Raw genomic sequence first — 27,300 nt, 5'->3', positions numbered from 1 at the left:
ATTCGGTAGTTGAATATCAGGAAGCTAAACTCGTGATATGATAGACCCAGCAGTATCATCAGAATCGCCTATTATAGTTGATCGTTCTAATTTATAGCAGGACGCAGTGCGAGAAAAGAAACCTTGGCACTTGGCAGAAAAATACATTTCTTCTACCTGGTTGGAAACTTCGTTCAACTCGGCCTCTCGTTGAACTTTCAATCGTCTATTCCGATTAGATTCCGACTCCCCTTCATCCAGAAGCACCTTTAATTTTCTGCGAATAGTGAAGAATTTCTGCACTGCTTTCTCCAAAGTGTCAAGGCGAACATCGATCTGGTTCTCATGAAACTCTTTTTTGTAATCCACAAGATGTTTCGAAGCTGACGATCTTGCTCCCTTAACTCATTCACATCGTAATCATCCATTTTGAGCTTCACGATAAATTGAGCAAAAACTGACGTTGACACGGTCTAATGTGTTACGAACACAATTCTTGAATCACTGACGAATCAAACCAATTCAACTTAATAAATCCGACAATATACTGATTTCGACACGACCTTATGCCACTAATGCAACAGACTAACTGACAGAGTAACTGACGCAAGTAAAGTTTACTTTCACTAAAAAAAAGCAATCAAATCATAGGTTGACGAATTTATGAACAAGATGCACTGCCACCACAACACTCAGTAATCAATGAAATTGTAGTCGATCCATTACTCAAATCAACGCTTCGCACCAATACGCGCCCGATTGACAGGGAAATGTTTAGCAAATAAAGATGAGACAATAAAGCGAACAAAAATCAGCTGACAAGACTCTACATCTAATGAGGCAATGCGTAGTCGACCCAAGTCCACCAAAGAATCAAGTTTAAAAGTAATTGTTTTATTTGAACCACATGCCCAATAAATCAACATGCACAATATTTTATTTTCCTGAGATATCTGGCTAAGTTTAGCGAACAGATGTTGTTCCTGATTGTGGTCCAAGTTCGTCCTCCAAGAACTTCCTCGGGTTGCAATGGTGGTTGGCTGGTTGTGAAGACACACCACAAAATGCAATGGCGCAGAAGCGATGGCTGCGATGGCTTGAAACCAATAAAGCACAATGGCGAAAAATGTAACAATAGCCCAAAAACTGCAGCTGAAGTCCTCTCGGAAATATACCCAAGTTCTGTCCTAGAGATCCTCACCGTCAATTTCGCAGAACTTAATAGAGGTTGAAACGAACTGAATTTATTGATCTACAATTATCTCCACCTGATAACACGGCCCGATTGGACTGATCGGCCAAGAGAGAGTTTTTCTCTCTCCAGAACTCATTCGAGTTCATCCTTTAAGGTGGTTCCTTTAATTATGACAAACTTAGTTCTTTATATCTTGTTTCAAACCACAAAAACTAAAGCTGGGCTTCGAACGTTCTAGGTACTAAAAGCCCCTATTCGCGACGAGAAGCAGAACAAGTCCGCCAAAACCCGTGCCAGGAAGTTGTACCTCAACATCCTGACGAAAGTTGAATGCTGCATCATGGATGACAAAACATATGTAAAGGCCGACTTCAAACAGATGCCCGGCAATCTGTTTTTTTCACGGCCAAGGATAAGTTCAGCGTTCCGGACCATGTCCATACTCAGAAGATGTCAAAATTTACGAATAAATTCCTGGTTTGGCAAGCTATCTGCACGTGCGGGAAGCGGAGTGCACCTTTAGTGACCCAGGACACGATAAACGGTCAGGTGTACATGAAAGAGTGCCTCCAGAAGCGGCTGCTTCCTCCCCTGAAGGCCCACAACTTCACAACAATCTTCTGGTCGGATTTGGCCTCATGCCACTACTCCAAGAACGTGTTGAAGTGGTATGCGGACAATAAGGTCAATTTCGTGCCGAAAATGTTCAATCCTCCCAACACTCCGGAGCTCCGCCCCATCGAGAAGTACTGGGCGATTATGAAGCAGCACCTTCTTAAACGGTTGATCCACAGGTTGCGTATGGACTGTAAATAAAATACGAGTAAAATGGTAAAATGAAGTTTAATAGTTGATTTTTCCCTGAATCCCTGAAAATCTTATGGCAATCGGAAGAAAACTGGAATTTTGCGAATCAATTTTGTGTGTGACAATTTCATTGTGGACACCCTTTATGAGTGTGATTGATTTTCTGATGTCTGAATTCAATAATACAGTTGTAGTTGAATCTGTCATAATTAAAGTTGAATCGATCATACCATTATATTTGACTCTATAATATTTATAGTTGATTATATAAGATCAATCAGCAGGATATAGTTGAATCTATTTTGTTTATGATTGAATTCGAAAGAATCAACTACACTTTAATGATAGATTCCGACACTTCTGGAAAAGATCGATTCCAAAGATCGATTTAGCGGAATGGTTCCAGGATCGATCCACTTAAAAAATCGAAGCAAAAGAATCGATCTAAAGAGGGCTGAGGGCTGCTTTATGCTGAAGAAAAAGTGAAAACGACAAGAAAGCTCATACATACATTTGAATATCAAATGTATGAGCGATTAAAACAATATTTTCAAATTCAACATCAGAATGTTTAACTTTTCATGACATTTGCTGAGTGTATATGACATAACAAAAACAGAATAGATATATCTATGCATTTCTCCATACGACATGCTTTCAAGTTCAAATCATAAACGCCTAAATAGGAAAACACACACTATACATTTCACAAACTGTTTAAAACAAACTACACATTACTCACAGGATCCCTGATGAAGGTGTTAACAAACACCGAAACGTCGGATCAAAATTGAAAGTTTTTGGATTCAATAAAATTGGACTGATTTACCGTTAATTTGAAACCACCAAAACATACAGTCAAAAAGTTAAAAATCAACATGTAATTTAAAAATTAAATTGCTGGTAGCAAAACTGTTTTTTTAAGTTCAATTAAAAAAAAAAGATCAGGCAATCCGGTTTCCACATTTCAACCGTAAATCATTTCTATTTTAAACAAGAAGCTTTGCCCTTTTTGATTCGCAAACAAAATGCATGAGTGGGATAATCTGATGAAATAGCTCTGTAGAAATACTAAACCCTATACCAATTAAATTATTTCCTGCCATTGGACTATCCGAACCGAACGGATTGAAATGGATGTCGTTTCATAATGAAGGGGATAATCTTCACAATGAAATGGATAGTGTAGAACTTCGAATTCGTTTCATTTTGAGTGGACCGATTGTCATTTTAGATTTATTGATTTTCTGGGAATTTATCTTTTTTCACAACTCACCACTTTTCCTAGTTTAGTGTTAGTACCAGTCATGGCCCCCCTGCCCTTATTTGTTTCGATTAGGTTTGGAAATGGAGTATATCACGTAGGGAATAAGGTTTGAAATGTACTATTTTGAGTAGAAAACCTACGCACATCCGCCCTGAATAAACCGTATAAACCTTAGTTATGACTCAGAGTTTGTTTTTTTTTTCTTTTTCTTGTAATTATCACAGCTGATGTTCTCGAATTCGTATGTTCAGAAATAGATCGCTCCAATCTTGAGAAGGCTCTATTTCCCATCCATCAGAATCCGGAGATTTGTTACTCTGGTCTCCTTTTCTTGCCTGCTAATAAATTATTCACTGCTTGTGAGCAACTTCCATTTACAAAGATGTCCACATGCGTAGGATTGTTTATATCACCATTTTAGTGAATGTCTCAAAATATCTTTGTCTTCAGACCTAAATTGCTTCGATTTTTTTATTATCTACGTCATTAAATGGGAATAAAACCTCTCTCTCTTTTTTTTTTAAAAGAATCCCCCTGTTAGAAATACTACTCATTGACAAAGTAAACTAATCAACGATAATGGTCAACCTTTAGAAGAGTAGGTTACGCTTGAAGGGGTACTTTTCCTTTCCAAAATCTACAAGATTTTTCTGAGAACTATGAAAACAGATTCAGCCCATCAAGAAATCCTTTTTTCCAAAAGAGAGAGCTCTGGAAGAACCCATACCTGGAAGGCAGCACATTGTAAAATAAAATCCAATAACGTAAAGCAGTTGATAAATTTAAACCGCTCTTAAAGCTGCACCCCTGAAAAAAATCGATGCTGCTACAAAACCAGAGAATTCCGAGAAAAAGAAAACTTCCATCCGAGAAAGAAGATATCCCAATTTTTGAATCATCGACAACGAACGGCTGGAAAAAAAATATGAACGAGCAGCTAATTAGAGAAGCAATATCCAGTGTACCATAATTGATAGCAAAAGCCAGCAAGTGGCCAAAGGGATTCGTTACCATTTTTGAGACACGAGAGGCTTATAAAGGGTGATACGGTCAAAGTTTGGTCAAGGGAAAACGCGTGTAAATTGGTGAAATCGTTTATTCAAATAATCAAATTAAATTTCTTTTTCAAGTTTATTTAGTATAAAATTCAGGAAAAATATTCAGTTAGGCTTCCGCTTTTCCAAATCCGAATTGCCGGGCCTTACGCTTAACTCCTGCCATCAGATTTTGTACAGCCGCCTTGTTCACCTTCTTCGCCGCAGAAAGCCAGTTTGCCTTGAACTGCTGCTCGTCCTTAGCAGTTTTTCTGGTTTTCTTTAGGTTCCGCTTGACTATAGTCCAGTATTTCTCAATTGGGCGGAGCTCTGGCGTGTTGGGAGGGTTCTTATCCTTGGGAACCACCTGCACGTTGTTGGCGGCGTACCACTCCATGGCCTTTTTATCGTAATGGCAAGATGCCAAATCCGGCCAAACCAGTACGGAACAACCGTGTTTCTTCAGGAAAGGCAGCAGACATTTATACAAACACTCTTTTACGTAAATTTCTTGGTTGACAGTCCCGGAAGCTATGAAAATGCTTTTTAAGCCACAGGTACAGATGGCTTGCCAAACCAGATATTTCTTCGCGAACTTTGACAGTTTCATGTGCTTGAAAATATCTGCTACCTTTCCCCTTCATTTTGCCGTAGAAAACTCCTGTCCCTGAAGCTGCTTGTAGTCGGCTTTGACGTAGGTTTCGTCGTCCATTACCACGCAGTCAAACTTCGTCAGCATCGTCGTGTACAGCCTCCGGGATCGCGCTTTGGCCGTCGTATTATGTTTATCATCGCGATTTGGAGTCACTACCTTCTTGTAAGTCGATAGTATGGCTCGTTTTCAGGCTCGATGTACGGTTGTAGACGATACACCCAGCTTATTTGCGGCATCTCGGAGAGACAGGTTAGGGTTTCGCTTGAAACTACCGGCAACTCTCTTTGTAGTCTCAGCGGCTTCCGGTTTTCGATTTCCCCCCGATCCAGACTTCCTGGCTGTTGACAAACGTTCCCCAAACACTTTAATTACATTTGAAACGGTTGATTTGGCAGCTTTTAGCGATTTTGCCAGCTTTGCGTGCGAATAGCTCGGATTTTCGCGATGCGCTCGCAAAATTTTGATACGCTGCTCTTCTCCCTTGGGCGGCATTTTGACAACTGAAGAGTGAATTCCAAAATCAAAATAGGAGCAACATTCTACACACCCACATTTTCAAAATGAGGGTTGTTCAGGTTTTTCAAATGCAAAATTGAAAGAAATACGTCAAGTTGATATAGACCAAATTTTGACCGTATCACCCTTTAGGTGATGGTGCTACAAAAATATCAGAACTGAATCCAAGAACAATATGAGTGGCAGGGCTCAACTAGTAGAATTTAATTTTCTTTAAACGGAAACATAAGACATAAGACTGTTCCGAAAATTATTTCATTCTTAAATAAAAGACACAATTATTAACAAAAAAGATTCATTTTATACTCATTCATACTGCAAAATAATGTTTTCTTTTAAATTATATTTCCTTTAACATCAGTTTTTGTAGGGAAGGCGAGTTCCAAGTACCAGTTTTAGCTTTATTATGGTCAGCAAAACTTCGTTAGGACTATAGCATCAATCTTCATAAAAATCTGGCTATTGGCCCTGTAATAGAAACGTCATCATGACCATTTTTTTTAAATTTCGATAAAACCATTATGATTTGAAATTGCACCACAGTTTCTTCAAAGGTCACCAATGCTTTTATAAAGCTTTTATAAAACATGTTAGCATTTTGGGTTTTTTTTTATATTCTGTGAGGTCTCTTTCCTACTGCCGGTTAAGATTTTAGGTAAAACGTGTATGACACAGTATCTTAAAATAGATGCGCCTCGTCAAATCTGATGGTCAATCATGATGGAATTGATGGAAAATAGGCCCGAGGAATATTTTCAAATACTTGACATTGTGACTTCATCAACATGGCGTCATTTTGTGCCCTTAGATTTTGCAACCAACATGGCGTTAGTCAATTCAATGCTTAATAGCTTTATTATGGTCAGATAAATGGCTTATTAGTTTTATAAGGGTTTTACGAGAGCAGTATAAAAAGTTAAACTTTGACGAATCTCTCACAAGCCAACAAATTACACGCTTAGGATGAGTTCCTTATGTCTGAGTTGTTAATCATTAGTACAGTAAATGAGAGCAGTCTTTTTAAGTGAAAAGGGATTGTTGTGAACTACCCGTGGAATTAACCATGAGTAGATCTTGAAATCCAAGATGGCGGCTTTCGCGGAACTTTACACTGTTATAAATGACTTAAAATCGCACGAAACCCCAACAATATTGCTTTTGGGTAGAAGGACTAAACTAGAAGAAGTCGAATTTCGCTATTTGTCGCCACCATTAATCCAAGATGGCGGCTTTCGCAATTCTCCTCCGCTAAACCTTAAAATGCTGTAGATGAAAAATCACATAAAATTTTCACAAGATGGATATTGGGTAAAGAGATAAACCAAGAAAACTCGAATTTCGCTTTCAGAAGCCATCTCGAAATACAAGATGGCGGCTTCCGTTGAACTTTAAAATGCTTTCAGTCACTGAGAATCGCAAGAAACTCCCACAATATTGTGATTGGGTTAAAGTTCTAAACCAGCAGAAGCAGAGTACTATCTGACGCCATCTTGAAATCAAGGATGGCTGCTTTCACTGAACTTTAAAATTATTATCATCAAAGTAATTGAATCGTCATTTTGTAGGGTTTTTATTGCACTTAAAGGAAAAAAAAATACGTAAAAATCATTCGTCAGCTTTTCGAATGAATTTTCGAACTTTTTTTGTGATACCACCCATCATTTTCTGCACAGTACTGCTGGTAACGTCCTTCGCCATCTTGTTCCATCACTTTTCCATTTGAGCGGGTTTTTTTCATGGTTCTGCCACATTTCTTCAGTTTGCCCTAAACTATTGCCTAATATTTCTCGATGGTGTGAAAATCCGGACAGTTTGGTGGATTGATACTTTTTTCAACAAAATCGGTCTTGTTCTCCTTATACCACTTAACGACATCCCGGCTGTAGTGGCAGCTTGCCAGGTCCGGCCAGAACTTCACCGGACCTTTGTGGGACCGAATGAATGGCAAAACCCTCTTCTGGAGACATTCTTCTTTGTAAACATTTCCATCCATTGTGTCCCCAGTGATGAAAATCTTAGTCTTCTTCCCACAACTACAGATCCCTTGCCAAATCATCAACTTACGAGTAAATTTATCTGCGAAAACAAACTTGAATCTACCCGCAACATTCCCGTCACGCTTCGCAAGGTAAAATTTGTTACCGGGTATTTGTCCAAAATCCATTTTGACGTAAGTTTCGTCGTCCATCAAAATGCATCCGTTTTACTTGGTCAACACTTTCTCGTACAACTTCCTTGCCCTGGTTTTGGCAACCAGGTTTCATTTCAGCGTCCTGTTGGGGTGTTTGCTTGCATGATACGACCGCAAGCCTTCTCGCAGACAAATTCGTCGAGCTGTACTGTGGTTCGTCTTGAACTTTTTCGCCAAATCACGCAAGGAGATTCCAGGATTATTGTGAACTGATCGAGCTACCTTTGTTCGCAGCTTCCGTTCATATGTTCCACTTTAACGCCTGGTTTGTATTGCTCGACTCCACCGTAAGGGTCTCCCGGTAACGTTTCAGCACCGAATTTGCAGTCGATTTAGGATATTTCAGGAATTTCGCGATCTTTACCCCTGACCACGTCGGATTCTCTACGTGAGTGTTCAGAATTTTCTCTCGCCTTTCGCGTTCCATCGTCGTTAACTTTTGACTGACTGCTTCTTCAATCTAGATGAAATTTTCACCACTAAGTAAACAAACCATCCGGATCAAAACACTGTCAATAGATTTGCGATGTGACAACTAGGGGCGCTGCAGTTATTGAAAAGATGTGAAACAGACTTTATATACAAAAAAAAGCAATTTCTGTATGTTTGTTTGTTTGTTTGTCCTCTAGAGACTCAGCCGTCTTAAGAGCTAGAGGTCTGAAATTTGGCATGGATTCTCATTAGGACCAGGAAGGATGAAAAATATTTTCAGATTTTCGGAAGACCCCTTCTGAAGGGGGTCGTCCATACAGGACAAATATTGTTTTCGGGATATTGACGATTTCAGATATCAAATTTTGTGTAAGAGGTCAGCCAAAGGGGTCGTCCATATTAACTGTTCGCTGTTTTGCGATATTAACGTGATTATACATCGTCTTCAGATGAAAATTGGTATACGATAGTTTTGAGTGAGGTGCAATCGATTTGCGATATCAAATTCAGCGTGAAAGGTCGGAAAAAGGGGTCGTCCATATCAACTTTTCAATATCTTAGTGATATTGACGTTTTTATACATTGGATTGGGGCGAAAATTTGCACATAGGAGTTGTTAGAAACAAACAATTGATTTCACTTATCCAAATTACAAACAGGGGTCGGCCGAAGGGTCGTCCATATTAACTATTCACTGTTAATGCGATTATGTCGTTATTTTAAATCAATGAAAGAGGTCGCCCATATTAATTATTTTTTCACTTGTTTTTATCAATATTGACGTTATTATGCAATGGATTGCTTTGAAAATTTGCACACGAGAGCTTTGAGGGAAGGGCTATCAATTTCAGATATCAAAGATTGTATAAGAGGCCACCGAAAGGGGTGTAACTTTTGCAATAATTGTTGTTATGCAACGATCGAGTTGAAATTTATACACGTAGTTTTTTTTTTTGGCACGGTCAATTGATACCTGATTTCAAATTTAGTAGCAGACGACAGAAAAAGTGATCGTCCAATATATTTGCGATTATTACTTAACAACGAATTCGGAAGTGCATCTCGGAAATGCTTGGCAATTGACTTTCATACAAACTGTTCATGACGTATTCCAAGTTGAAAGTGAAACTCAGAACTTATATCGTTATATCGTAGCGGCTTCATGTCATTCAACAATCGTTGAAAATTGCGCGGATTATGGTGAATTGTCGAATGTAATGCCCCATTCATTTCATTGTTTATTTTCGAAAGAAATTAAAATGGCATGTGAAACACGCCCACCCACATGTTTCCTTATCAATTATGAAAGCATATCGAGAGTTTACAAGGGTTTACCAGTGTCAAAACCTCACTGGTAAAGTAATCCGCAAATATTGACAATGATGGTGTGGGCGTGCTGAGAAAAGTGAGGATAAAAAGAGGAGACCGGAACTCGAATGGATGCCATCGAAAGCCCACCCGTCCCTGTTGAGTTGATTCTTATCACGCTGCTGATGCTGATACTGTTGATATTTGCGTTGATGATGATAATAATGTTGGGGAAAAGTTAAGCGCTAGATTACTGTCAAGGATCATCTGGTCGCTCGTCAGTCACGTGTCTCAATTTGCACTTCCTAACTACGGAAAAATGTGTGGAAAGACGTACATCATGAACTGATGCGGAAGAGGTGTGTCGAAGATGATACAATATGGCGGTTCTTTGTAAGAATAACGAAATCGATGGGCCAACACACCGGGTCGTGGGATGATTCGTTTTCTTTTTTCACTATCAACCTTCTTGAGAAGGCGCCCACATAGTATTTAAAAAAAATTTGAACAACCAACCCAGCATGAAAAATTTTACCAGAAAACTTGAAATTTTCCCATACCCACGAATCAAGTTCAGTCAAATGGCGGGTCCGTGTGCCCGTCCCATTGACGAGAAATACATTCCCGAGCAGACTTTGATGCCCAAATCGATAGCAAATTGAAACCAGAAACAGGTGTCAACAGCATACTGATAGCATTATTTTGCTGTTGACTTTCCTACTACAGTAAAATTAGGCATCATTGAGGTTTCTTTAACTTCCATTTGACAGCTATCTGATACCAAAATAAGGCAGCAACAGCAACCTTCTACCATAATTTGGTGTAAAAGTTGATACAACAGCAAAATAAGGCATTGTTGAGGTGTAATTAACTTTAAAAGATAACAAACAAAATAATTTTTTTCTAGGAAATAAATAACGATGAAATCAGTTTAGTTTCATACTGGGCCACAGCTTTCAAAATAAACTGTTTACTCATCCCAGTGCGCTTGTACCTGTCCGATCCTAGGCGCCCCAATTATTTTCCTCATCTCAAGAGCACATCCACGAATTTGGAAATAAAAATATTACCTTATTGGGATCCAAAAATGCTGTGGAAAGATCAGCCGCATTCTGCACGGATCGTCCACCATCGGTCTCCGGTTAAACATCTGTCATTTGGTAGTTTTGGTTCGGCCGAGCAGATTGTACCAGGGCCGCAACTTCGATTCCAGTTTTCGCAGCGCAAACATATCGATCATATCACCAAACCTAGCAATTTTGTAGTTATTAATCGTCTGACGATCCGGAACTGAAACATATTTCACCACCTGTTTTTCTCTAGCTCGTCTTCCATTTCGAAAGCATTCTTCAGAGTGTTCTCCGGTATGCCGTTATTTGACACGTACAAGTCCTACTGCTTGTCGAAGAAGTCCACCAGTGATCCAGATAGTAAAATGGTTCGTTTCCAGTTCGATTATTTGAAATGGTCCATCGAAAAATGGCAAATTTTGATCGATTGGGAGAAACTTGTAAAATTATTTAACAGCATATTTCACCTCCACCCAAAACAAATACTCAATTCGTTATTTGCTTCACACTGATAGAAAAAAAGCAACATGACCACATTGAGTAAATAATACTCATGTTTGGCAAAACAAACAAAGTTTTTGATTATTTACTCAAAAATGAGCTTAATATTTTTAAATCAAAGTTTTTTTTATTATGCCAATCATTATTCCATTGCAGGTAGAAATTTAATGATAATTATTCGTTAAAGCATAAATGAAAACTTATTGAAATTATTTTATTAATTCATAAAGTAATATGATCCTGTGAAGCACAGTCTTATTCATAAAGTAATATGAAATTGTGAAAAGGCAAAACATAACTAAATTTCAACCTAAAGTTTTATAGCAAAGTTAAATTTTACATAACAACATATTTTCAAGCATGAAGTACTCTTAGATTCATAAAAAAATATGCTCATTTTTGAGTTGACAATTTAAATATTTTTTGTGTTTATCCAAAAACGAGTTCAATTTTGTGACAGTGTAAAGCATACAACAAAGTGTCATGTTGCTAAAACGCGAAATTTATATTTGCAAGAAAAAATTACGACTATTGGACTTCGACTATTGGAAAGTTCTGTGCAAGCAACGTGTCGTTAGAAGAAGGGCTCCGGAATCGAATAGTAAACCACAATAGCGATTTCAACAGGTAAGGTAAATCATTATCAGTAGTCAGCAAACTGCAGGCGAGTTTCCCTGTTTGTATCCGCCGGATATTCCGAAGAAACTCTCAGTTATGTTATCCATCCCTAACTGCCAATATTCGGTGTACCTTTTCAGATAATTGAACTCGACCAAGTGCTGTAATGGAATCGGAAGCGTTCTACTATCCGGAACCGACTGTAGGACTTCTACGTTTCAAAGAACGAGGATGTTATGAAGAATGGCTTCGAAATGTAAGACGAGATGACATCCCAGAGGAAAAGCTGCTGAAACTAGTTCCGGATCTATATACGATTGATCACGACAATATGTCACTGGCCGGTGAAATGAACAATTTTTCTCCGCTGTCGGAATATCACCCGGAACCGAAGGTAAATCTCCGCAACAATCAATCGCAAAGCCGATCCAAAACTATCGATTGCCGAATGATGGACTGTGAACCGACGGTGTACGATCCATGCTATATTCGACTGGTGTTTCCGCAGCACTTTCCGGATCGGAACAGGGTAAAAATTAATTGATTTTTAATTCATCATTCTAGGGTTGCTGAATGTCAAGAACATATTTTGTTTATTCACTCATAAAGCTAATTTTAAACGCCTTTGTGTAGGCAATGTTTTCAAACCAGGTTTTGTTTTCTTTCAGCATCGTCTTGTTCATTGTCTGCACAAAGGCGATTTATTTGATGCGATTCTGATCTTGAAGCAAATCTATAGATACTGTAACATAAGCGGCTCCTGGCTGAACAATATAATTTGAAAAAAGAAACGAAATGGTTCACTTAAAGCATACTTTCAATGCCAAATTATAACAACCTTTACTATAACGCCTTGAAAGTCAAATTTGCTCTCATTTTACCAGGCATAGCGAGGTTTTTTGAAAGCAAATAAACGCCAAATTTTGCTTTCAAGTAATGCCTTATATTACCCTCAATATGCTCTCAAAACCTTCGGAAACTGAGGTGTAATTAGGGTCTCAGTTTTAGCAAAATTAGGCATCACTTTGCTCATCAAGTTTGAAAATTTATGCTCTCATTTTTGCTGTGTACCACCTTATGTCAAGCAAAATGAGAGCACGTTTGGCTCTCAGGGTGTGATAGCAAAATTTGCTATAATTTTGCCATAAAAGTCTGCTCGGGTTAGCATTGTTTTTCGAGTGAATGGAAGAAATCATTGAAATGACACCATTCGAGGAAAAATGGAATTGCCAGTTGCAGGCAGCCAAGGTCGTTCACATTTCATTTTTCGTCCATATCAAAAGCTAATATTGACCAAAAACAGTTCAACGAGATTTAGAGAAAATCAACTTTGCCATTCGAAAAAATAATCTTAAATGTTGGGCACCCTATCCGGACTACGTAGAAAGAGGCCCATTGATTGGGTGCGCTTAACGTCAACAGATGCCGGTCCCTCGACCGGTGATGGGCGATGAATTAAGGCAACAAAAATGATAATGAAATGGTAAGCAACGAGACAGCTGTTATTTTGTACCATCGATTTTCCACTGGCAATTGAGCAGACGATTGACGAGCGGAAAATTAGTTTACTTTCACTAAGCCGGGGACTTTTCCGATGACATCATTCATCGCTTAGCCGGGAAACAATGAATGGCGGACTGGAGCAACACTTTAGCGTGAAATGAGTTAGGTACACATCTACCTTTTGTTTTTCCCATTGGAAAACTTGTAGAATGAACGATGGGTAGGATTTTTTTTTTTCATTATTAGTTTTTTCTGTATAACAAATTCACAATCTCCTTAACTTGGAAATGCTTCTTAACATAGATTTTTTTCAATTTATTCCTTCGAATAACTTTTGTTCCAAACCACATTTTCCCCGAGTTTTTCGATTGCGGCAGCAAACTCCCTAGAACCAGGAAAACTTTACTCCGTAGGAAAATGTTTGGCTCAATCAACAATCATAAAGAGTGGAATGTAGGTACTTCTCAATCAGCAATTGCATTGCTCGCTCAATGATACATTCATCCGTGTGACGACAAAGTCGACTCAAGTGGTCCAAAATTTTTGCGCTCAACTTCAAACTCAATCTGAAAAATAAAAAAAAACGGCGACTGATGGCAAACATGAGTGGCTGCTCCAGTACATACTTATGTACTACATGTATGAATGAGCAACCGTTGAGTGGAAGATTAAAATTCATGCTCTGGATGGGTTTCTAAGGTTTTCTGGAGCAAGCTACTTCGGAAGACGAGGGAGAATTCTTGGCTACAGCCATGCTGGGATGCTGAAAGAATGAATCTACCTAAACAGCGGGTCCAAACGTTAACGTTTTTTAAATGAATCAGTGTGATTTTTTTTTCTGGAAGGGAAGTTTATAGTATCTTCTATTATATAAAATTCTCTTGTAACGGTGTTTGTAGTACTACTCCTCTGAAATTACCCAACCGATTTAAATGAAATTATTTTTAGAATATTCTGTGGGCATGCGAATCGGTTTATATCGAATAAAAACAACAAAAAGTCGCATCAATTGTTCGTAATCATTAAATTTGTAATAAATTGAATCAAATTAAAGTCATGGCCTTCAATTTATTCAAGATTTTCTTTACTTTGGGCGCCGGGCGGGCGGTTTGTTTTTCGTCTCCATGGTCGAGGCGTCGCGAGCAAACGTCGTGAGAGGATAGTAACCAGGGCATAGCATACTGATTAGTGGGAACATTTGGGCGCTTATTTCTCAACCAAGCATACTTTCAATGCACGTGGTGGCGATATGAAGCCTAGATGTGTTTTTTTTCTACTTGATTCTTAGCTTATTTGTACAGATTGATATTTTGCCGATCGAATTAAAACCATTTAAATGATTTTAAAATATACAACTATTTTGATTTCGTGTTAATTGAAGCAGCAATTGTTATCTTTAAAATATGATTTTAATTTTGCTGCATAAGATATAACGGTATTACTCTTGGCGGTTAGTTTTGATTTATACCGAAAACAGTAAAATGAAAAAAGATGTATTCAACAGAATAGATCTAAAACATTTTTTGAACATGTACAAATGTACTTATCTGAAGACGTATCAAGCGTCTTTAAATTTGAAGAACAACAACAAAAGCCATTGAAAATGAACAGACATAAACTGAAGAAGAGCTGTCCTTTAATGTTAATATAAATTAACTCTTCATCTATAAATTGATGGGTCAAAATTAACATTCTGACAAAATAAACTCAACTTTTTTTTTAAATCATTCACCGAAAAACTGTTCACACATTAACTGTTTGTTTACACACAATTCAAGTACGTACTTAATATAAAAAGTGTGTTTTGTTTTACATACTTTGTCTACATTGAAGAGACTTTTGATCCACTTTTCTGTTGAACAGTTTTTTTTTGTGATTGATATTCCGGTGGCAGCAGAATTTTTTCGATATATTTTTAAAATGACCTGAAAGTATCAAAAATAATTATAACTCCTGTCATTTGACAGGGTGAAACAAATGTGAACGCGCCTTTAGTCATGAAATATCTACCATTTGAGAATTTTTTCGAGAATATGAAAGTTGAACTGTGGTAATATCCGTTTGCACTTGCCCCGATGATTCTTTTTTGAAAATTTAGAATTACAATCAAAAAGACATTAATTTTTTTATGGTTTTGAGAGATGTTTACATGAAAATATCCAGAAAATAAAATGAACTCATGAAACCATCGATTATTGCATTTTGTTCTGTTTAATATAAAAAATCTGCTTTTTAATTAAATGTTATTGAATGTTGAAAATATTACATAAACCGAAATGAATACGCAACATACCACCAACAATGTTCAAGAAATTTTTAAATCAGAACATCGCAATGCTTCAATTAGAAACTCTTGATAAAAATGGGTTAAATTAGCTCATATGCCTTTTAAAATAAAATAGAAAAAATGCTGTGATTCGGTTGAATAACAAAAAAAAAATTCAAACATATTCTTTCCTCCTTTCAAAACCAATCCTTTCCTGGATTCATTGGGTTAAAGTTCAAAGGAATTTAATTTGCATTTTTTGATTGCATGAATATTAAAAAATAATTTTCAGTATGAAAAATTGCTAGATTTCATGCCATGACAAGTGCATTTCGGGAACTGATTCGAGTAAACGGAAGGAGGGAAATGGAAAAAAACTAGGACAGTGAGACGATTAAGAACTCAATATTTAATGCTATTTTCAAGTTAATCAGCTACGTATAAATGGAAAATGGACACAAAGTTTGACATGGTAAGACGAAGTTTACCGGGTCTGCTAGTATTTCCATATATAACTTTGAATTAATGCTTGTTTTGCACTATATGCGTATATAATGCAGATTTAGTGCTAAAAAGGCGAAAAAGCGGGCTGAATAAATGCTATCACGACATAGCCTTTAATAAGCATTACAAATGCAGAATTAGAGCACCATCAAAACGTCATTTTTCGCCAGCCGTATAAAAGCATTAACAATGCATACTTAGAACACCTTTTAATTTTTTCATTGATTGATCATGATTGATGTGAAACGGAAATTCGAAATAGGAAATATTCTTTGATTTATTAAAATGAACAAAAATTAAAAAAATAAATCATTATCTACAACATCAATCAACCTGCCGAATGAAGGATTATGCTTGCTTAATGAAGTGTTCTATGAAATGAGAAGCAATTATAATTGAATTATGAATTACTTTTGATGAGTCTCGAACCGAGGATCCAACAGCAGCCATTTTCTTTCCTTGCGCCTTTACCATTTCGACCACTCTTGATGCTGATAAGGTAGGTGAAAAAACCCGTACTTCAAGCACTGTTTGGGTCAAACAACTTCATAGACAATGTATGCGTGAGAAGGTTTGGAAATGTATTGGAAAATTTTGGGAGAAGACACAGCTGTAACTGCCCGCTCTGATTGTTTTCGTTTGCTGTCTTGCTTACTCACACGCAGAAAATGAGAAAATCACTCTAGTTTACATTCGCGGGTTTGACGTTTCTACGCTTTATAAAAGCTTTATATAAGCATTAACAGGAAGTTCCAGTGCTACAGTCTTAATGCTTGTTAACTTTATATAGTAGCTCTATATGTGCATTAGAGTGTCCCAAATGACCCGACTTTTGAAAAAGTTATACGCTGCAGGCTAAAATTGATCCTTGGGCTAATACAAGATCTCATGCCAAATTTGGGCGAGATCGGATCACGGGAAGGGGTCGCTCAATGAGCCTGAAGTTTGTATGGGATTTTGAGACATTTTGTTCGGGAGAAACATGATAAAAGAGTTTTTCATCAATAACTTTGGTTCCCGTCGACCGATTCCTTTCAAAAATGGGTTTTCCGAAAGCCTAAACTATGACAAATATTTCATCCGAAGACTGCATTACAATAAGAGTTAAGATAAAAAAGTTATTAAGCTTCAAAAATGAGCTAACTTTTTTAACGGTGGTATTCAGCACTGTTAATGAGGCGTCAATATGTTCGACCGCCTCGACTCATTAACAGTGATGAATACCATCCTTAAAAAAGTTAACCCATTTTTGAATTCTTATAACTTTCTTATCTTAACTCTAATTGAAATGCAGTCTTCGGATGAAATATTTGTCATAGTTTAGGCTTTAAGAAAACCCGTTTTTGAAAGAAATCGGTAGACGGGAACCGAAGTTATTGATGAAAAACTGGGTTTTCATGTTTCTCCCGAACAAAATGTCTCAAAATCCCATACAAACTTCAGGCTCGTTGAGCGACCCCTTCCCGTTATCCGATCTGGCCCAAATTTCTCATGAGATCTTGTACTAAGACTAGGATCAATTTCAGCCTGCAGCGCATAACATTTCACAGGTTTTGAATTTCCCATACAAATTTGGGGCAGTCTAATGTGCATACAGTGTTACCATTAGTGCTAATTTTTGTTATTGCTTCTATGCATTAATAATGCTTATATAAAACTAAAAAGCATTTTGAATGATGATATAATGCTAACTTGCATTAGAAATGTTGACTAAATGCTGATTAAGGTTTATGGCTTAATGCTTTTGGTTACTTGGGTTATTATACTTTCCGGATACGTTTCATTTCAGATTTTTATTTTGTTACAACAATTACTGCTATTTAAAATTCATTGAGTTTTATTAATCATAATGAAACTATCACGATTCATTAGAATTAATACATTCATTAAGAAAAAGAAGAAGATAACTAGATAGTTCGTCTGCAAAACTGCTCCACCGTCTTCATCGTATTTCTCTGGGAAATCCCAACGAAAATACTGATACAGAACTGGAAACAAAAAGTGGTGCTGGTGCTGACTTAGACGAAATTGGAAATCCGGAATCTTGGTACTTACGCGCAGGAAACCGTCGAAATCAATTCGTCGTTGGATTCAGGTGAAAACGTTTGGATTATCCATTTTACTTTTTTCCTCTTTAACCTTGCTCATTATTGTTATTGTAAACAGTCAACACAGTCACAAACAGTCAACAACCCTTAACTCGGAATGGATCTAGACGAAATAACTTGCGTTGTATGCGAAAGAGTGGAAACCGATCCGAACAAAGTGATAGAGTGTCTCCAATGCCATAAAAGTGCACATTTTGGATGCTAACACATCCGGGGAAATGCAATAAAAAAAATGCAAAACGCCGACTACTACTGCACAAGCGATTGCCAAGCAATGTACTTTCGGATGCGGGGGAACAAAGTGGCCGAGGATCGTATCGTCAACAAGATGAAGAAGATGCTGAACGAAATGCGTAACTTTAAGGAGTGCAACTTCGCGACCCAGAATGAAATGAGGGAGCTGAAACTCGTTAATATCGCGACACAGGAAAAGTTAAAAGAAGCTGTGGTTGAAATTGAAAAAAGTCAAGATTTTTTGCTGAAAAATTTGATAGCTTCGTCGATGAATTCAGGCAGATGAAAATAGATCAGAGCGAAGTAAGAGCCGTCCAGGACGAACAAACACAACTACGCGGAGATGTTAAAAAACTCGAGAAGGAAGTGGATCGTCTTAATCGGCAGGCTCTTAGCAAAAATGCTATGATTCTGGGCATCCCTTGTTTAGAAAACGAAGTTACAGGAAACGTCGTCGCTAACATAGCCACAGTTCTAGGTTGTGATCTTCCAAATGGTGAAATTGTCGAAGCAAAACGGCTACATCCAGCAAAGCCAGATGGTAAGCACCCTCCTATCAAAGTTGTCTTCAAAGAAGAGGCATCGAATTAACAACTTTGTTATCTTATTTTAATCGCCGCTGGGATATATTCTTATTTAATTTTTGGCATTTCGGCGAGTTGTGAAAATTCAAGGTAGAATATTTAGAAAGAACATGAAAGTATTATAGGTGGAAAGATCAAAGCTAGAGCGCTTTGGGTAGAAGAAATTGAATAGTTGGTGAAAATGTGAGCAGGGCTTTTGTTTTGTGAACAGCTTTTGAACTACTTGCGTGATTCTTTGCCGCGCGCCGTTTCAATGTTGATAGGAAGCGATGAAGAAACCCATCGCATTCCTACCCACATTGAAACACGGACGGGTCGAACACATGAGATTGTATCCGACCGGGCAAAAAATCACCCAAGCATTTTTTGCCCGGTCGGATACAATCTCATGTGTTCGACCCGTCCGTGTTTCAATGTGGGTAGGAATTCGATGGGTTTCTTCATCGCTTCCTATCAACATTGAAACGGCGCGCGGCAAAGAATCACGCAAGTAGTTCAAAAGCTGTTCACAAAACAAAAGCCCTGCTCACATTTTCACCAACTATTCAATTTCTTCTACCCAAAGCGCTCTAGCTTTGATCTTTCCACCTATAATACTTTCATGTTCTTTCTAAATATTCTACCTTGAATTTTCACAACTCGCCGAAATGCCAAAAATTAAATAAGAATTAACAACTTTTCGCCAAAAAAAAAACTGCGTGGCCCGTTGAACTCATCAGAACTCGGAAATTCTTATGCTAAATCTGCCGGAAGAGTAGTTATTCGCGATGAGTTGACCTCACAAGGATTAGATCTGCTGTGGGAAGTACGCGGAGCACAGGAACAACTTAGGCTACAGTTTGTCTGGCCAGGTAGAGATGGAGCGGTTCTCACCAAACGAAGATCTGACTCCAAGGTGAAGATTGTTCGTGCCAAAGAGGATTTACGGAAACTGGAACCACCAAAATCGAAACGGTCTCTTGAAATTTCCAACTTGAATATTTCGCTACAGTCATCACCTGTCTTCGAACTTCCTAATAAGCGTCGTTAAAGATGAATATCCTTACAGTTAATAGCTTTTCCATATTACAATGGCTCCAAACGATAACATTAATAAAAAATTTATGTATGAATGTGTAGATAATTTCTTAGCAAATAAATATAGCTTAACATACAAACACGGTTTAAAATTACTACAATAGAATATTCACGGGATGAACAATCCTGAAAAGTTTGATTCACTCAAAGATTTTGTAGATTGCTATTCGAAAAACATCGACATAATTGTGGTGAGTGAAACATGGGTTTAATCCGGAGATACACAAATGTTTACTCTAAACGGATTCAACGGAATATTTTCCTGCCGTGAAACATCGCATGGGGGACTAGCCGTATATGTACGTAGTGCTCTGAACGTTGATACTGAGGAAATAGAAGAAGATGATGGATTTCATTACATACGACTTCGTGTTCGCTTGGGTAACGGGCCACTATCTCTACATGCTGTTTACCGTCCTCCTGCATTCCGCTTAGCCAATTTTGTCGAGAAGCTTGAAAGCAAGTTGTCTCGTAATAATAAGCACCCTAACTCAATCCTCCAGGGTGATACAAACGTGCCAGTTAATCTTTCGAGCAACATAGTCGGCGAGTATCTCATGATTTTGGAATCACACAATATGTTTGTTGTCAACAATGAGGTCACACGGCCAGCCAGTGGGAATATACTCGACCATGTTGTATGTTCACAGAGCATCACCGCTTCAGCAATGGATGAGACGATCTGCACTTATATAAGCGACCACAACATGATTGTTACCACACTGTCGAGCAGTACCAATAAAAATGTCCAATACTTAAGTAAGAGCATCGTCAACCACCACCAACTAAACGCAGAATTCGTAGAAGCGCTGCAGAACATTCCGCCGGCAACATGCGCTAACGAAACGATTGTATTCATAGCCGACAAATATAACGAGATCCGGAATCGTGCCACAAAAACAATAACAATAAGAGCAAAGATGAAGAGGAACTGCCCGTGGATGACATTCGACGTCTGGAAACTAATGTCAACGAAAGACAAGATCTGGAAGCATTGCAAGCGTCACCCTGCAGATGAACACACTAAGCAACTTCTAAAAGACATCTCCGGAAGACTGGCAAAACTGAAAAGTTAGTGTAAGCGATCATACTTTCTTCGACTTCTGCAAACAGCATCACCAAAGCAATCTTGGAAATTCTTAAACGAAGCCCTCGGCCGTAAGTCCAAATCGCGTGACAATATTACGCTCAAGATTGGAAATGAAGTTCAAGTGGATCCAGCACAAGTAGCAAACAGCATCAACGAATACTTCTGCAATATTGGCCCCCAAATGGCTGCTAACATCGCAAGCAATCGAGCATCCGTCTCAGAGGTACTGTTGGAAATCAGCAAGCTTGATTCCAACAAATCTCCTGGTGCTGACAATATTAGTGTGGACACACTGAAAACACATCACTTGGTGCTCTCTGACAGATATCTTTAATGAAATAGTCGGAACCGGAGTTTACCCCGAAGCATTGAAACTAGCCAGAGTAACTCCTCTTTTCAAGTCTGACGTTTCAAACTACCGTCCAATCTCAACGCTCTCAGTATTGAACAAAATCCTGGAAAAACTTCTCGTCACTAGGATAAGTGAGTACCTATCGAGGTACGACCTTACAAGTCCACGCCAATATGGATTCCGAAAGGGTTGCAGTACATTAACAGCAACTACTGAACTTCTGGAAGATGTTTACGACGACCTGGACAATCGAAACCACGCTGGTACCCTGTTTTGGACCTGAGGAAAGCATTCGACACAATAGACCATGCCTTGCTGTTGCAATAATTGGAATGGTATGGTATACGTGGTCTACCTCATCGGTTGATTGAAAGCTACATAACAGGTCGACAGCAATTCGTGTCTGTGAAAGGATACTCAAGTAGCAAAAAATTCATTACAACGGGAGTACCACAAGGGAGCAACCTAGGCCCGCTGATGTTTCTAGTTTTTATCAACGATCTTCCACAACTGAACCTACATGGCAAAGTTCGGCTTTTTGCCGATGATACCATAATCTCACATAGTCACTCCAACCCCCACTAGATAGCGGAATGGATTGGTAACGACCTGCAAGTTCTTCAACAATATTTCGACTGCAACCTGCTTTCGCTGAACCTCTCAAAAATTTCGTATATGTTGTTTAACTCCGGTCGTCGCTCCATACCACAGCTGCCATTAATCTGTATAGGCAATACGATTATTGAACGAGTGCGCCAGTTCAAATATCTGGGATTACTTCTGGACGATACCCTATGCTGGTCAGCCCATATAGAGCAACTGAAACGAACGCGGTCTGTGGTGCAATATGGAAAATATCAGCGTTTATTCCTACTCACTGGTTGAAAAACGTCTATTTTGCGCTGTTTCACTCGAGGTTACAATACCTATTATCACTGTGGGGTAAAGCATGTAAAGGCCACCTTAGGGAACTGCAAACCATGCAGAACCGTGTCCTCAAGACTGTCTTCAAGCTGCCTTATTTATATCCTTCTGAGTTGTTATATGGCATGAATAATTCAGTACTTCCTATACGAGGTTCCCAAGAGTTCCAAACTCTAATATTTATCCATAAACTCCTGACAAGCAGAGAATCCCACCACAATTTACGCCTCGAGAGAATGACGTCCCACCGTTCGTCCAGAAACGCAAATCATCTCCGCCTAACCCGAGTAAGGACGGAATACGGGAAAAAGAAACCTAGCTACTTTGCCAGTAGACTCTACAACAACCTGCCAGAGACCCTGAAACAGTCTTCAACGCCCTCGCGATTCAAAGCGCAACAGCTATCGATCTGCAAGTAGAACATAAACCGCTTCCTCCGTTAAAATTTTGGTTGTGCCACACCACTTATAACTATCATCTTTTCGTTCTCGCCCCTCCACCTAGCCCGCCGCCGCCCAAACGCCACTCCAAACCACCGCCACCCACCCATCAGTAACCCACGCACCACCGCAGCAGCCCATAACAATCTACGAGTTTATAATACAAGTGTTAATAATCCTATTATATTGTTTAAAACTGTGAAATAGCAAACGAAAAGTGCCAAGCACTCCTTCACAGAGCATTATTTCGCTCACTGGAGTGCTCATACATATTTTGGAATAATTTTGTAAACGAATTGTTAAAATTGTTTTGACAGGGTTTTGTGCCTGTTGGAGAAGAGGCTTGAGAGAAGCTTAACTCCAGCGGGCTTTCCCTGTCCGAGGAAAAAATAAATAAATAATTCTTAAAATGAAGATTTCTGTAGATTCCGTAGTTCCAGTCTAAATTGATCTGGATTAGAATTTCCAAGAAATTTCTAAGATAGTGATCAACCTTTGGCTTTTAATTTTTTGGTACAAAGGGCCAAACTGACGTTACCGATTTGCAGGAGAAAGAGCAATTTTACAATCAATTAAAGTTCCCAAGGCTGACATTCAAATCCGCTCAGGTGATTTCAACGCCAACATTGGCTCCGACTATTAGGATCTTGAGGCGCTATGTTCTAGGACAGATGAGCGAAAACGGAGAGCTGTTTGTAGAATTTTGTGGCAACAACAACATGCTGATCGGTGGATCGCTTTTCCCTCATCGACCAGCACATAAGATCATTTGGATATCCCGAGATGGCCGAACAGAAATACAAATTGACTTCATCTGCCATCATCAGCCGAAAATGGAGAAGAAGCCTTCTTGATGTCCGCAACAAACGAAGCGCAGACATTGCATCTGACCATCACCTCGTCCTTGGTGGAATACGACTGAGAGTTGCGCGTGTCCAACGGCTGAAGAAGAAAGTCGGCTGTCGAAACGGCGTCCGTCGGTTGGAGAATCCAGAGGTGAAAAGAGCAAACCTACGTTGAACAGCCCGCCGAAGCTTGGAAATGCCGACAGACAGAACAATCGAAGAACGATTATGTGGATTCAAGAATGCCTTCAACACGACGAGCCATGGAACTGTCGGTAAAGTCTGCTGCAGAAGAAGTGAATGGATGTCGAATAGGCGATGGGCGCGTTCGCAGTCCCGGTAAACGATTTCTTATGTGTTAACATGTTTGTCTGATTTTGGTTGTTTTACTAGCCAGGCTAAAAGAAATTCTCGGAACGAGAAAGCAAAGAAGGAGAGCTCCAAGCTTTGCAACGAGTGGCTTAACTGAGTGGCTAACTTGAGCTAGAGAGTGACGTGTAATGTTTTGATGTGACGGGGCCTTCCAGGAAAAACACTCGTCACCCAAATATCGGTCTCATGGCGGCGAACGTGTTAAACACAGATAGCAAAAGCCTTCACTCAAATTTCACTCCGATTAGATGTCATTCTTATGGAAAACTGTGTAAGAATAATTGGCAAGCTTTATTCTTTTTAGCCGGCCAAAATCCAATGAAATTTAGAGGTTGATTGATGATCGGAGAAAGACAACCCGCAAAGTACTCTGCAAAGTGATCCTGAACAGGATTCAGGAGAAAATCGACGCTACACTCCGACGGCAACAAGCTGGACTCTGATCCGGACTTAACCATGGAAACATCTGGGAGGCTCTAAGGCGACGAGGAGTCCCAGAAAAACTAGTCCATCTCATCGAAGCACAGTACGAGCCATTTTCGGGAAAGGTCCTATCCAATCCCGGTAACTGCTGGAGTGAGACCAGGAAGTATCTTATCACCGCTACTCATTCTCATCGTCATGGATGAAATCGTGACTGGATCGATTGACTGTAAACCGAATTGAGGATTGCCGTGGAATCTTCGACAAGGAGCAACTGAACGACCTTGACCTGGCTGATGATATTGTTTTGCTCGCCCAAAGACAACAAGAAGGCAGCAGGTCTCAAAATCAATGTCGAAAAGACCAAGTCGATGGAGATCAACACAGAAAATCGTTCCGATTTCGTGGTAGCTGGACAAAAGGTTGAGAAAGTGGACTGCTTCGATTAGATTGGTAGTCAGATAACGCCTGATGGTGGTACCAAGAAAGACATCAAAACCCGGATCAGAAAAGCTTGATTTGCGTTTGCGAGTCTCCGAAAAATCTGGCGCTCACGCCAGATCTTTCTACGAACGAAAATCCGAATCTTCAACTCAAACGTCAAATCCGTATTGTTGTACGGGTGCGAAACTTGGTGCCCATATGCGGTGACGATGCGAAAACTGCAAGTTTTTGTGAATCGCTGCTTGAGGAATATCATTCGCGCTAGGTGGCCTGGCAACTGGATATCAAACTATATCGCCGGTGTCATCAAAAAGCGCTAGAAATCGAGATTTGGGAACGTTCGTGGCGACGTAGTCTAGCCGCTGAAATTGTTGACGAAAACCTTGGCTGAAGACGGCAAGTGAAGACGACGCTGGCTCCGGATCGCCAGCAGTGGAGATTTTTTTATCTCAGCCTTATGCGTCGATCAAACGGCTCAGGACCCTTAGGTAAAGTCTGTTTCACATAGAATCTAGTCGCAGCGCCCCTGGTTGTCACATCGCGAATCTATTGACAGTGTTTTGATCCGGATGGTTTCTTTACTTAGTGGTGAAAATTTCATCAAGATTGAAGAAGCAGTCAGTCAACAGTTATCGACGATGGAACGCGAAAGGCGAGAGAAAATTCTGAACACTCACGTAGAGAAACCGACGTGGTCAGGGGTGAAGAACGCGAAATTCCTGAATTATCCAAAATCGACTGTAAATTCGGTACTGCAACGTTACGGTGGATCGAGCAAAAAAAAACCAGGCGTAAAAGTGGAACATATGACCGGAAGCTGCGAGCAAAGGTAATTCGATCAGTTCACAATAATCCTGGAATCTCCTTGCGTGATTTGGCGAAAAAGTTCAAGACGAACCACAGTACTGCTCGACGAATTTGTCTGCGAGAAGGCTTGCGGTCGTATCATGCAAGCAAACACTCCAACAGGACGCTGAAACAAAACCTGGTTGCCAAAACCAGGGCAAGGAAGTTGTACGAGAAAGTGTTGTCCAAGTACAACGGATGCATTTTGATGGACGACGAAACTTACGTCAAAATGGATTTTGGACAAATACCCGGTAACAAATTTTACCTTGCGAAGCGTAAAGGGAATGTTGCGGGTAGATTCAAGTTTGTTTTCGCAGATAAATTTGCTCGTAAGTTGATGATTTCGCAAGGAATCTGTAGTTGTGGGAAGAAGACTAAGATTTTCATCACTGGGGACACAATTAATGGAAATGTTTACAAAGAAGAATGTCTCCAGAACAGGGTTTTGCCATTCATTCGGTCCCACAAAGGTCCGGTGAAGTTCTGGCCGGACCTGGCAAGCTGCCACTACAGCCGGGATGCCGTTAAGTGGTATAAGGAGAACAAGATCGATTTTGTTGAAAAAAGTTTCAATCCACCAAACTGTCTGGATTTTCGTCCCATCGAGAAATATTGGGCAATAGTTAAGACTAAACTAAAGAAACCCGCTCAAATGGAAAAGTGGTAGAACAAGATGGCGAATGAGGTTACCAGCAGTACTGTGAAGAAAATGATGGGTGGTATCACAAAAAAAAGTTCGAAAATTCATCCGAAAAGCTGACGAATGATTTTTATGTATTTTTTCCTTAAAGTGTTATAAAACCCTACAAAATGACATTTTCACTTTTGTTGTACGTTATTTCTTTGCGAAGAAATGATCTATTTTATCCGACCAAATTCTATGTGAAACAGACTTTTAGATAAAAATAGATTTCTGTCTCTCTGTCTGTTCCCTATAGACTCGGAAACTACTGTACCGATTTACGTGAAACTTGAAAGGTGGGGATATTGGAAGCCGAGAAAGGTTCCTATTATGGTTTGAGACTCCTCCCTCTCTCATGAAGGGGGGAAGGGGGCTCTCATATACAAAACAAGTTTTTGCGTAACTTTAGAACCTGTCGAGCAAATGGTACCAAACTTGAATGGGAGGGTATTTGGGTACGAAAAATGTTCCTAGAATGGTTTGGTTCTCCTTCTCCTTCTAATGGGGAAATATTCATCGGAAAGGGAGGCTTCCATACAATTTTTCGCACAACTCGAAAACTAATCAATCAAACGGAACCAAATTTGGCATGCAAGGGTATATAGGTAGGAAGAATATTTCAAAGATGATTCGAGACTCCTCCCTCTTTCCAGTGTGGAGGTAGAAAAGGGGGAGGGGCCTCCCATACAATTTTTTCGCAAAATTTAAGAACTTATCAAGCAAATGGAACCAAATTTGACATGGGTGGTTATTTGGGTACGCGAAATGTATTTTATATATTTCGAAACCCCTCCCTCTCACCAACGGGAAGAGGGGAAAGAGGCGGGAGGTTTCCATACAATATTTTTGGATGACCCGAGAACTTATTATCAAATTTAATAGCAGCGGGTATTTAAGTAGATTTTTTTTTCTATAATTGTTTAAGGTTTTTTCCCATTTCATTGACTCAATAGGAAGGGGGAAGGGGAGACTCCAGACATTTTTTTTAATAACTCGAGTGCTAATCTAGCAGATTGTAACTAATTGGGAA

At 39.2% G+C, this 27,300-nt stretch overlaps 1 protein-coding gene across 3 annotated transcripts in view; it reads right to left on the bottom strand.

Annotated features, from left to right (window-relative positions):
* LOC129746808 (probable G-protein coupled receptor No18) overlaps positions 1-27,300 on the bottom strand; it is a 119,723-nt gene that overhangs the window by 59,009 nt on the left and 33,414 nt on the right. The window contains exon 1 of one of the 3 annotated variants that reach the window (XM_055740881.1): positions 10,455-10,504. The exons of the other annotated variants lie outside the window; for them this stretch is intronic. The gene's annotated coding sequence lies outside the window, so the exon portion shown is untranslated. Of the gene's footprint in view, positions 1-10,454; positions 10,505-27,300 lie in introns of those variants that run through there. 3 annotated transcript variants of the gene reach the window in all.

This window comes from Uranotaenia lowii, chromosome 1 (assembly GCF_029784155.1).
Source record: "Uranotaenia lowii strain MFRU-FL chromosome 1, ASM2978415v1, whole genome shotgun sequence".
NCBI classification, from domain to species: Eukaryota; Metazoa; Arthropoda; class Insecta; order Diptera; family Culicidae; genus Uranotaenia; species Uranotaenia lowii.
Note: the sequence above shows the minus strand (reverse complement) of the source record. Positions and strands in the feature narration are given on the sequence as shown.